The following is an 11831-nucleotide window of genomic DNA, read 5'->3' as shown; positions in this document are numbered from 1 at the left end:
TTCTTGAGAGACTGCTGTATCATTTTTCAAACTGGGGACTCTGCCAGGTGGGAAGAAACACAAGTGGGTGGTAAATGTGCTTCCTCCTCAGGTTAAGCTTGTTATTTGAGGAAAGGCGTGATACAATTAAAGTATCCTGCTTTGATTAAAAATTTTCACATGAAACTATTATGATCCCATTTTCTACTAGTATGATCTAATTTTCTATCCAACAGGAATAACACATCGTCATTGAGTCAGGGCAGGCGAAAATGGGCTTAAACTGCCCTGCAAACAACACTGCCCCCTCTGCCACGCCCACTTTTCTTTGTCATCCTATCACTGTTGTGGCCTCTCCCGCCGCAGCGCACAGGCTTCGGACGCGCAGGCCCAGCGGCCATGGCTCACGGGCCTAGCCGCTCTGCGGCATGTGGGATCTTCCCGGACCGCGACACGAACCCGTGTCCCCTGCATCGGCAGGCGGACTCTCAACCACTGCACCACCAGGGAAGCCCTGAGGTTCAAGTTCGATTAGCTCTGGTAAGTGTGTCATCCCCGCCCCCGCCCCTCCAATGCGTTTTCAGTCCATTCTACTAACTAAAACTTACTTCTTTTTTTTTTTGGCCGTACAACGCAGCATGTGGGATCTTAGTTCCCGGACCAGGGATGGAACCTGCGGTCCCTGCTGTGGAAGCACGGAGTCTTAACCACTGGACCACCAGGGAAGTCCCTAAAGCTTACTTTTTATCTCTCTCCCACACACCAATTGCTTCCACATTTGACCTGGTCACCACACTTTGAATGACCATGCCCCTCTTTCCCACGAGCCCCAGTGCTCCATGAGGACAGAAGCAGGGAGTCTCATTCTCCCCTTGAACCCCAGCACCTAGCACAGTTTTTAGAACTTGGTGTGATGATCAATAAATATTTGTTGAATGAATGACTGCTTTTGTTTAGCTCTACCTTGACTGCCAGTAGTACCCAGGAGTATTAGATGGATAAAGTTCTGGCTCTCTGGTAGGAATCATGCAAAGCAGTAAAGGAAAAAAAACTTTTTTTAAGAAACCCTTCCAAGTACAAAAATACTACAGTCCAACTCAAAATTTTTATATTCAGTCTAGAAATAATGGCCAGGGTAACGGCAGAAAGAGAAGATTGGAAAACTATGTGCTTCAAATTCAGAATGGCTGAGGTCTAGATGCCACCCTTGTGTCTTACAGGCTATGTGACTCGGGCAACTTAATTTTCATGGGCTGGCTTCTTTGTCTCTAAAACGGGGCTCATAACATCTCCTACATGTGTATGGGGCATTTAAAGGTGTTGCATATAAGACACAAACACACTTCCTCGGCCATAAAATGCACCAAATATGTTGGCTTTCTTGTGTTTCCCTGGGTCACTTTTCAATCGCTAATCATCTGATTTAAAGAAAACATGATATAATTCAAAAAGAGTCATGTATCACAACGTTCACTGCAGCTCTATTTACAATAGCCAGGACATGGAAGCACCCTAAGTGTCCACTGACAGATGAATGGATAAAGAAGATGTGGCACATATATACAATGGAATATTACTCAGCCATAAAAAGAAACGAAATTGAGTTATTGGTAGTGAGGTGGATGGACACAGAGTCTGTCACACAGAGTGAAGTAAGTCAGAAAGAGAAAACACATACTGTATGCTAACACGTATATATGGAATCTAAAAAAAAGGTTCTGATGAACCTAGGGGCAGATGCAGATGTAGAGAATGGACTTGAGGACACGGGGAGGGGGAAGGGTAAGCTGGGACAAAGTGAGAGAGTGGCATGGACATATACACACTACCAAATGTAAAAGAGACAGCTAGTGGGAAGCAGCCGCATAGCACAGGGAGATCAGCTCGGTGCTTTGTGACCACCTAGAGGGGTGGGATAGGGAGGGTGGGAGGGAGATGCAAGAGGGAGGGGATATGGGGATATATGTATACGTATAGCTGACTCACTTTGTTATACAGCAGAAACTAACACACCATTGTAAAGCAATTATACTCCAACAAAGATGTTTTAAAAAAAAAGAAAACACGATAAACACCTTCCTAGAGGGAAAAAAAAGGGGGTAGAGTGGGGTATAAAAATTAAAGTCTATCACGGTGTTATTAAGCTAATATTTTTTTGTTTCTTTTTTTGCGGTACATGGGCCTCTCACTGTTGTGGCCTCTCCCGTTGCGGAGCACAGGCTCCGGATGCGCAGGCTCAGAGGCCATGGCTCACGGGCCCAGCCGCTCCACAGCATGTGGGATCTTCCCGAACCGGGGCACGAACCCGCGTCCCCTGCATCGGCAGGCGGAGACTCTCAACCACTGCGCCACCAGGGAAGCCCAAGCTAAATATTTTGAGATAGAAATTTTAAAGTTTATAAGGGATTTTGAGTAACACTTTAAGATGAACAAAATGATGAGTCTGAAAAGTAATGACAAAGAGCATGTGAAAAATCTGGAAAAGATACAGGAACAGACTGAAGCTTTAACTGTAATTCTCAAATGCCTATTTTTCTTTTTTCTGTGGCAAGTCATTCTTAAATTATTCTTCCTAGAGACTGACTGCTCTTGTTGAACATATGCCTTTGAGTAATATCTGTCCAGACTTATTACAAGGGCAAATTCTAGCTGTGATGATTTTCTTGATAACCAACCACTCAATATCTAATAAATATTATACATAATGGTTTTACTGATTAAAAAACATATTCTTGCAAAGTAACCACTTGAGGGGCAGGATTTATAGAGTGAGATTCAATAGAAAGATTTGGGTTGTGTCTACAAACAAATCAGACCAGGTCAGAAAAATCTCATTCAGTCAGTTCACTGAGGTTGAACTTAATTCTACCCCTTGGGTTCTGCTGTGTGGCTGGGCTTGAAAATTCCCGGTTAGATGAATTTTACCAGCTTCATCTAGCTTCATCTAGCTTTCATGATGTACGCAGTACATTTTCCTTCAAGGAAAATACAGAGTTCAGTAATTCGTTTAGTGTCCAAGTGTGCCACACAGCACATTAACGAGTAGAAACTGATTATCAGCTCAAGGAAAGGTGAGAGGAAATTATCTCATAATTGACGTTATTTAGAAATGTATTTATCAATCAGTCCTTCTAATGAACAAGGAAGCTTGACAGAAACACACTGGCCCTGGGAGAGACCCACTGTGGGAGGGAGTGCAGCTCTGTGAATCAGGCTCACAGCAACTCAGCGGCGAGTTCATGCCAGCTTGGGAACAAGTCCTGCAACTGCCTGTGCCTCGGTTTCCCCCACTGTAAAATGGGAGCAAGCTGAGAAACATGTCCTGGCTGATCCTTTAGGATTTAGGGATTCATAATCACTCGTATACTTCCACTGAACTCCAAACGGGATTATTTATACCTTTTCTCATGTAGTTTAGATATTACCAATAAGCCTAGATATTTCACTAGACCGTATTTTCATTTTAGACAGCCTACTTCATGAATTTCATGGCATCCTAAATTGTATTTAGCTCGCTGTGAAAAAGAATTCTTATTCATTGTAGAGAGTTTTTGGTTCCTTCTGAGACCAATTCCTTTTCCGTTCGTCTACCCCAGCTGACCCAGGTATACATTGAGTGTGTTTTGCACTTTTCACTACATAAAAAGGATATGCTTCCCAGGGTCTGCCCCAGCATGACAGGCCTGGCAGCGAAGACGGTGCTCCGGATGACCATAAACAAGGCAGCAACTGGGGCTGGATACATTCTGGGTTGGTGTGCCTGGGTGTGCAACAACTCTTCAAGTCCTTGCCGTCCTGGACCACGGCATGCTCCATCCCGCCCATCCTGCAAATTTCTTGGCCCAAACGTCAGCGTCTCACTGAGGCCAACAACCTCCTTCATTATGTACAACCTTGTCCCATCCCCCTTGTACTGCTATCTATTTTGTTCTTGTGACATTGATCATCTTCTAACGCACTATATAAATTATTGCATACCACCTCCCCCATTGTAGGCTTCCATGTCAGCTGCACAGGTACAGGAGCTGCTCACTGGTTTGCTCCAAGCACCCAGAATACTGCAAGGCATGTAGAAGGGGCTCAAAAATCTCTTTGGTGAATAAATGAATGGTGACCTCTTGGCTAATTATTTTTTAACAGATGGAAATAGGTGGCTGACCTTGTCAGTCACAACCTGTTTTCTGCCCAATCATTGTCTTTCATGGAGTTTTATGGACACCAATCAAGGGTGTATAGAGGACTCCTACTCTAAGTGCTGCTGACTCGATCAACTACCGAGAATGATTTTAAATGATGTTATGAATCTAGTGCCATGTCTTCACACGGTTTTGTGAAAAACGGACCCTGCTACCACAGGAGTCCATTGGAAGCTCTTTTCCCTTTCCCCTGATGATACACAGAATAGAGAAGTAATACGGAATATGGGAGAGGAAAAATCCTGTTCCAGATCTTGTATTTAGTTGCTCGAAATTGAACCCAGAATCCCAGAAAAATAAGCCATCCTGGAGGGTGATGTAGCAAAAGCTTGGGACCTAGCAAATAACACTTCCAGGAATTTATCTAAAACTTGCAATCAAGCAAGTGTAAAAGGGTTTCAAGAATTTCACTGTGGCACTGCTTATATTAGTGAACAACCAGAACGGTCTACACACCCAACAATCTGAGTTGATTATGCAAGCTATTTATAAGCCATACAATGGGAACCTGCACAGTCACTAATACAGGGCTAGAAAAGATGGTCAAATGACGTGGAAAGGCATTCACAATGAGGTTCAAGAAAATGATGGGCTGAGAGCCAATTTTTGGTAAGAGAGAGAAAGAGGAAAAGCATAAGAAAAAAGGCTAGAAAGATATATTCCACAAGTATTTATGATAAGTCTATTGGGAAGTGACACTTGATGGAAGTTTTTCTACTTTTTAAACTTATCTGTATTTTCTAATTATTTTTGTAACAGAGAAAAACTATTTTTAAAGTGCCCGTGTGCAGATGAGATACATAAGAACATGATACTGATTCAGAGTGAAACTAGCTGAGCATTTAACTTAATGATTTCCACTCCACTAAGTCTATTGTTCTTATCATACACATATATCAAAGGCATGCTTAACAGAGTTAGCACCCTTCTAAGGAAAAAGCAAACTCTTGAAATCAGAATGCAAACATTTCAGTTCACAGCTTATTAACTCAAGAAACTCTCTTGTAAGAGAACCAAAGTGATTAGTAAAATCAATTAAGATGTTGAGGTGACTGGGAAAACACAGGAGCTGGAAATATAAGGGAACATGTTTTCCCCATCTGAATTCTACCAGTTAACTGAAATCAAATGAATACCCCCATCTACCCACCTCCCAGTATAAACAACACACTCTTTACCCTGACGCTCCACAGTGTGCTTCAGCCTCCGCCTAATACACTAGCCTCACCTCCGCCAGTGCCTGGGGAAGTGACATCACGCTACCTATGGAGTCTCAGAACTGTCTCAGTAGCATCTAAAACACCCAGATACCTCACTCACCTGAACGCTCGTTGCCTACTTCACAGAGAAGAAACAAAGAGCAGGGAAGGGTGCTTTTCTAGGCAGGCTGAGGAACAGTGGTTCCTTCTCATAGGAGAAAGGGGCTGGTTCTTTTCAGCACTTGGATTTCAATATACTTGCTTCTGCACTACGTTTCTGGATCACTCATGAACCACGGTATGAACAGTCTTTAGTTTCTGAGGAAAATTCACCCCCTTCCATGCTGTCATACCCCCATGTGCTTTGTCGACTCGCCCCAATCCCAAGCTGCCCAATTCCTGTGCCCTGCTGACCCCTCACCAAAATAACAGTTCGTGAAGTAGAAACTACCAAGTTTGTTTAACACTGTCATAGGCTCCCCAATTCTCAAGATTTTGGTGTTTCAGGAAAAATGGCTTCATCTGAAGACAAAGGATGTCTCTGACTTAACCAAAATGCTTGCAAAACAGACATGGAGGGAGACTTCCCTGAAGACAGAAACAATCCCTGAATGAGTGGCTGCCCTGAGTGAGAAGAAAATCGTGCAAAACTGCCAGAAGCATCAGCCAGCCCCACATCGTGCTCAAAGCTACTAGCATTTCTGCAGCTTCAGAAATACTCGCAGGGTTTAAACAAGGGGAGAAAAACAAAACAAAACAAAACATTCCCTTCACGAAGTTGTGTAGGTGATTCTTCTAGCACTTGCTCCTGGCAAGTTCCTATGGGGACGTGAAGCCTTTTTCTCCTCCAACCTGCCTGGAAAGCCAGCCGCCTTCAGGACGCTCCGCACCAGCTGCCTTTATTCGGCACGTTGGCCATTTTGCCCAGTGTCTCCGTTCTACTATATTTCGGAGCAAGAGAAAAGGCAAACGGTTATGAAACCAAAGCGGGGTGGGGTTATTTGAAATGGGGGAAAAATTTAAATCATAAAAGAAAACAATGAATAAAGCAAGCTGCAACAAAAGCAAAACTTTCCATGATGGTGAATAAGGAGTTAGGAATCTCTGTGCCTCCCGGTGGCAAAGACTAGAGACGCGAGATGCCTGGAGAATACGCTGTCTGCCCCACCCCACCCCCTCAAACTGAGGCCAAAACGCCGGCCTATACATCCTGCCTTCGTTCAGTGCCCTTAGGGAAGCTCATCCCTTCCCAAAGAGGGCAGGCTGTGGCAGTTGAGTTGTGAGGTCTGGTTGGCACACTGGTCTCCTGCTAATATACCCTACATTTCACTCAGCAGTCCCTGAACTGTAAATGCCTCCTTTTACTAGGGAAGGGCCACTGCCCCAAGGACACTGTGAGTTAAGAAACTTGCCAGAAATCAGCAATGCTTACTTAGCAAGGGTGAGGGTTCAGAGAGGGAGATTTTGAGGAGGAAGAAGTCTTCTCTCCTTTGGGATTTTGTGTCACAGTTCAGTCCTTCAATGACAATGACTGTGAAGATTCTTCCAAAAGAAAGCCAGAAGCCTTCACTGTCTCATAACACTGGCTACCATTTACACCCTCTCCTTGCTTCTGTTTTCTTTAAGGGCAAAAGACTGCCGTTCATTTCTCTTTCCTAAACTGTTCAGAGAGCCAAAGTCAACGCAGCTGTTTCCATGCAGGAAGAAAGTTTGTAAAATGGGAGAAATTCAATAAACCCATCTGTCAAGACTTCTTACTCTTGAATCAGGTCTCTGAAGGATGTGCACTTTAATACCACTCTGAAGGGGACCTTATTTTGGAGAAGTAGCAGGTGTTTTACCATAAGGGCATTTGTTTATTTGCAAAGATGAAACGCTGTGTGTTCAACAGTGAAAAGATAAAAGCACCATTTTCAAAACCTCAGTCTTGAAGCTTTGGCCCTTAACCCATGCTCTTGTCTTATAGCTAGCCACACCACTGACAGAAGCAAGTGCCTGCTGGGTGCAGTGGCTCTCAAACCTGAGTCTATATCAGAATCACCTGAAGGGCTTGTTTAAACAGATTCCTGGGTCCCACTCTTCCCATGTTCCTGATTCAGTGGGTCTGGGGCAGGGCCTGAGAATCTGCATTTCTAACAAGTTCCCAAGTGGTGGTAATGGTTCTGGTCCTGGAACCATAATTTGAGACCCACTGCTCCGGTGCAGTTTTTTGAAAACGCTGGGTCCATCTAGCTAACCCATATGCTGTAAAGTGGTCCTGGCAAGAAAGAGACTCAAGCACTTGGTCCTTATTCTGTCCAGAGATACATATGGTCATTGACTTCCAGTTCCTAACACCAGGTCAAAGCTCCATTCTTGTCCATCCATGCCTTCTTGCATGCAACCTTGGATCCAGAAGCACAGATGTTTTAGGGGCAGCTGCAGTCCAGAATCACAAAAGCTGATGAGAGGAGTATATTCCCCCCGTTCCTTCTCCTCTTTCCTCAACCAAGCTTTCATAAGCTGGGAGCCCTTAGGGGCATATAAGAGTGAAAGCTTTATAAGAGATTTTTTTTTTTTTTTTTTTAATTTTTGCGGTACGCGGGCCTCTCACTGTTGTGGCCTCTCCCGTGGCGGAGCACAGGCTCCGGACGCGCAGGCTCAGCGGCCATGGCTCACGGGCCCAGCTGCAAAGCGGCATGTGGGATCTTCCCGGACCGGGGCACGAACCTGTGTCCCCTGCATCGGCAGGCGGACTCTCAACCACTGCGCCACCAGGGAAGCCCTATAAGAGATTTTGATTCAAATTCTTCCTTACTATTTACCAGTGGTTGTTTCTTGAACAAGTTTATTATCTCTGAGCCTCAATTTCCTTGTCTACAAAACTGAGATAATAATATTTACATCATAGGACTCTGCTCAAAGTGCCTAGCAGTTTGCCTGGCACAAAGCAAGCCCTCAATAAAAATGGCGGCCGCTTGACTTTCCCTGTTTTAGGAAGCAGCAGGCATAGTGGAGAAAAGCTATGTGGAGAAGACCATGGCTTGAAACCCCAGCTCTACTACTCATTAGCTCTGCGATCTTGGGAACATCCACCAACTTCTCAAAGCCTCATCTGTAAAATAGAGAAAATAGTGGTGCCTAACTGCTGTTTCTAAAGACATTAAATAAGACAACATAGATTCCTGGCCCATAACAAGCTATCCAAAGTTAAGGATTATTACTGTTGCTATAATAGCAGAGTTGGGATGAACTTTAGAGATATTTTAGTCCCACATCTTCATTTTACTACTAAGAAAATTGGAGTTCAGGGAAATGAAGAGATGTGCTCAAGGTCTTGGGGTTTTTGCAAACCTCAGACATGTAAGTACAAAGAAGTGTAAGTTCTGCTCATTTTCAGGAAGTCAGCATGCTCAGAGAGCCGAGAATGCCAAATAAGCCAGATACAAAGCAAAATAACGAGGAAGGTGAAAACGAGAGCCCAAGAACAGACTGGAATTCTAAGAGCGCTTTGCTGAAAAGTAAAAGCTCGGTAGGTTTTAATAAACTCGTTTCTTTGTACTTGTTAAGGGGAAGGAAAAGAAAACAAACACCAAAAGTGTCCATCCCCGACCCGTACAACTTTCCTGAGGGTTAGGTGTATTTTAGTTACTGAGTTTGGGAAGAGAGAAAAAGCACAAAAAGTAGAAATTAGGTTTTTAAAAAATTTTCCCAGGAGCTGTGCTAGATTTACAGCCCACCAAAACTAGCCTTTGCCTTTATGGTTTTGAAATTACCAGTCCCCGTATCTAAGGTTACTGTCTCACCAGAGGTAGAAAAGTCCCTTTTCAAACTCACTAAAATCATTCATGATTTTGGACAACTTACATGTCCCTAAAACTGACTTTTTGTTTTTTTTTAATGAGCGTGAAAAGAGAGCACTTCTACGATGAGAGAGAAAAAGAAAAGGGTGAGGACTGTGATGTGATTTATAATAAGAAATACATATTTAGTCTTCATCCCTATTCCTGGTACAGAGCTCCTAAAACTTCTGGAATTTCCTAAGTGACAAGAGTCATAAAGGTGAAAGGAGAGCCTTTTGTTATCTATAGCAAGTCTTTTCCAAACACAAGAGAGTTTATGTTAATGCGTGATTTTTGGAAAGCCCCTAGATAACCACAGGATGGGGGCTGGTTCCTCCAGGGAAACCAACCACATGATTAGGTAGCCCTTCAATTGAATCAATCACCAAGGGCCAATGATTTAATCAACCATGCCTATACCATGAAGCCTCCATAAAAATCCCTAAAGTACAAGGTGTGAAAAGCTTCCCAGGTTGGACATGCTGGGAGGGTGGCGCACCTCCCACGGAGAGGGGATGTTAGTACTGCGCCCTTCCACATACCTTGCACTATGCAACTCTTCTTTCTGGCTGTTCCTGGGTTATAGTCCTTTATAATAAACCAGTAATCTAGTAAGTAAATTGTTTTCTGAGTGCTCTGAGCCACTCTAGCAAATTGCCAAACCTGAGGAGAGGATCGGGGGAAACCTCTCATTTATAGCCAGCTGGTCAGAAGCCCATGGAACAACCTGGATTTGTGATCAGCATCAGAAGTGGGGTAAGGGGGCAGTCTTGTGGGACTGAACCCTTAGCCTGTGGGGTCTGACACTAACTACAGGTAGATAAGTGTCAGAATTGAATTGAATTGAATTGTAGGGCATCAGCTGGTATAGAATTACTTGGTGTGGGAGTGAACCCCTCACATTTGCTGGCCACAAGTACTGAGTATAAAGCACAGCACAGAGAAAAAGAGCTTTACCTTTAAGCACAAGAAAAGTGGTATCATCATCTTGACAATATGTCTTTTGTTGAAACTAGATTCAAAGTCAATAAATGCTGATATTAAAAGAGCATAAGGATCTTCCCCATAAGGTTTAAACTTTTAATATGATTTAGGGACCTACCAAAATGCTCTCACATACTGTCCTCAGCATTTAAAAAGAAAGGCAGTGCCATTTTTTAATTTTGCAAAATTAAATAAAACTGGAGAAACCTGTCAGAAAATGTATTTACACAACTTAATTAAATTGAATTTTTAGCAGTGACTATGCTCTTCAGGAAAAAAAGAAGCATCTAAGTAACTAATTTCTAATAGTCCAACCATTTCTCCTAGAAAGTGGGAGCATTATGAGTTGCTACAGTGCAGAAAGAATGCCCCACAGAATCCTGGAATGAATTTTGAATTCTTTTTAAAAATGGATTCCACTGGCTCAAAACAAAAGGGGTCTGGTTAGCAGGAAAGATTTCGGTTGGTGGGACATTCAAATTTATATTACCTGATAATAGGGTGTTTACAAAACAAATGAAAGAATAAGTGATGTAGGATAAACTTTATGAAGACCAGAATATTATCTGTGGCTGTGCATTCAAAGAAAGAAAGTGCTGTGGACAAGTTACTTGTATCTGCCCCACGAAAGCTATGGTAAAGCTTATCACAGCTACCACTTCAGTGATCCAAAAAAAATAAACAGAGAAGCAGCTGCCTAGAAAAGCTAACTGGGGTCTCCCACGTTTGGGAAAGAGCTTCACGCGTGCTTTGACCGACGATGTAACAAATAAATGACGTACAGTTCCTGAACACCGGCAGATACACTGAATGTTACTAAAAACTGAAGACACATATCCTACATTTCAAAGCAAAGACCTTAAAACAAATTGACCTATTCTTTCAGTTTATAATTTTAAACCAAAAAGGATTTAATACCTTTTCTGCCTTTATCAAAGAAAATAAACAGTTCTTAGGGCTCAGCCTAAGACTGATTATTAGGCTTCAAATAAATCATCAGATTGTTTCCTATTTGCTTGCCTCGCTCCCTAAACTTCCATCTGGCAAAAACTAGTTTTGCCGCTTTATATGTAGTTTGGTGCTAATGCACACAGGTAAGGAATGCCAGCTGCATTGGGGACATCTGCTGGGGGTGTGCCATTAGTCTGTTCTAGCTGTCACAGCTGGAGGTTTAGAGAATCTCTGAATATATGTAATCCTACCAGATGAAGGAGAATGTTCATATTATTATTCTTAATGTTAAATACATAGATTCTCAATATATGAATGCTACATATATGTTATTAAATGTTAGTAACTAGCATATATAATCATGTAAGTAATATGCATACACAATGTTATTCTCTAGAGCTTTTGTTGTACTTTCACGGAATTTCATGTCACAACTAGTATCATTTCATCCATACCCTTTCAAATAATGCATTTACTAAAGATGTTTTATGAGCTAATTATCAGCTCATGTAATAATTCTATTTCTTAGCAATTACTCTAGATCAGTAGTTCTCACAGTGTGATCTGGGCACCCCTGGGGTTGTTGAGACCCCTGAAGAAGGTCTGGCGGGGCGGGGAGCTAATTGCTTTCACTGTAACACTAAGACACGTTATGCCTTCATTGCTCACATTTTCTCATGACTGTGCAGTGGAGTTTCCAG

At 42.8% G+C, this 11831-nt stretch overlaps 1 protein-coding gene across 1 annotated transcript in view; it reads right to left on the bottom strand.

Moving 5' to 3' along the window:
* GNAQ (G protein subunit alpha q) overlaps positions 1 to 11831 on the bottom strand; it is a 290132-nt gene that overhangs the window by 145243 nt on the left and 133058 nt on the right. The window lies entirely within an intron of this gene.

This window comes from Aethalodelphis obliquidens, unplaced genomic scaffold (assembly GCF_003676395.1).
Source record: "Aethalodelphis obliquidens isolate GAN/ISIS:26980383/991018 unplaced genomic scaffold, ASM367639v1 scaffold7, whole genome shotgun sequence".
Taxonomy (NCBI): Eukaryota; Metazoa; Chordata; class Mammalia; order Artiodactyla; family Delphinidae; genus Aethalodelphis; species Aethalodelphis obliquidens.
This window is presented reverse-complemented; position numbering and strand designations above follow the sequence as displayed.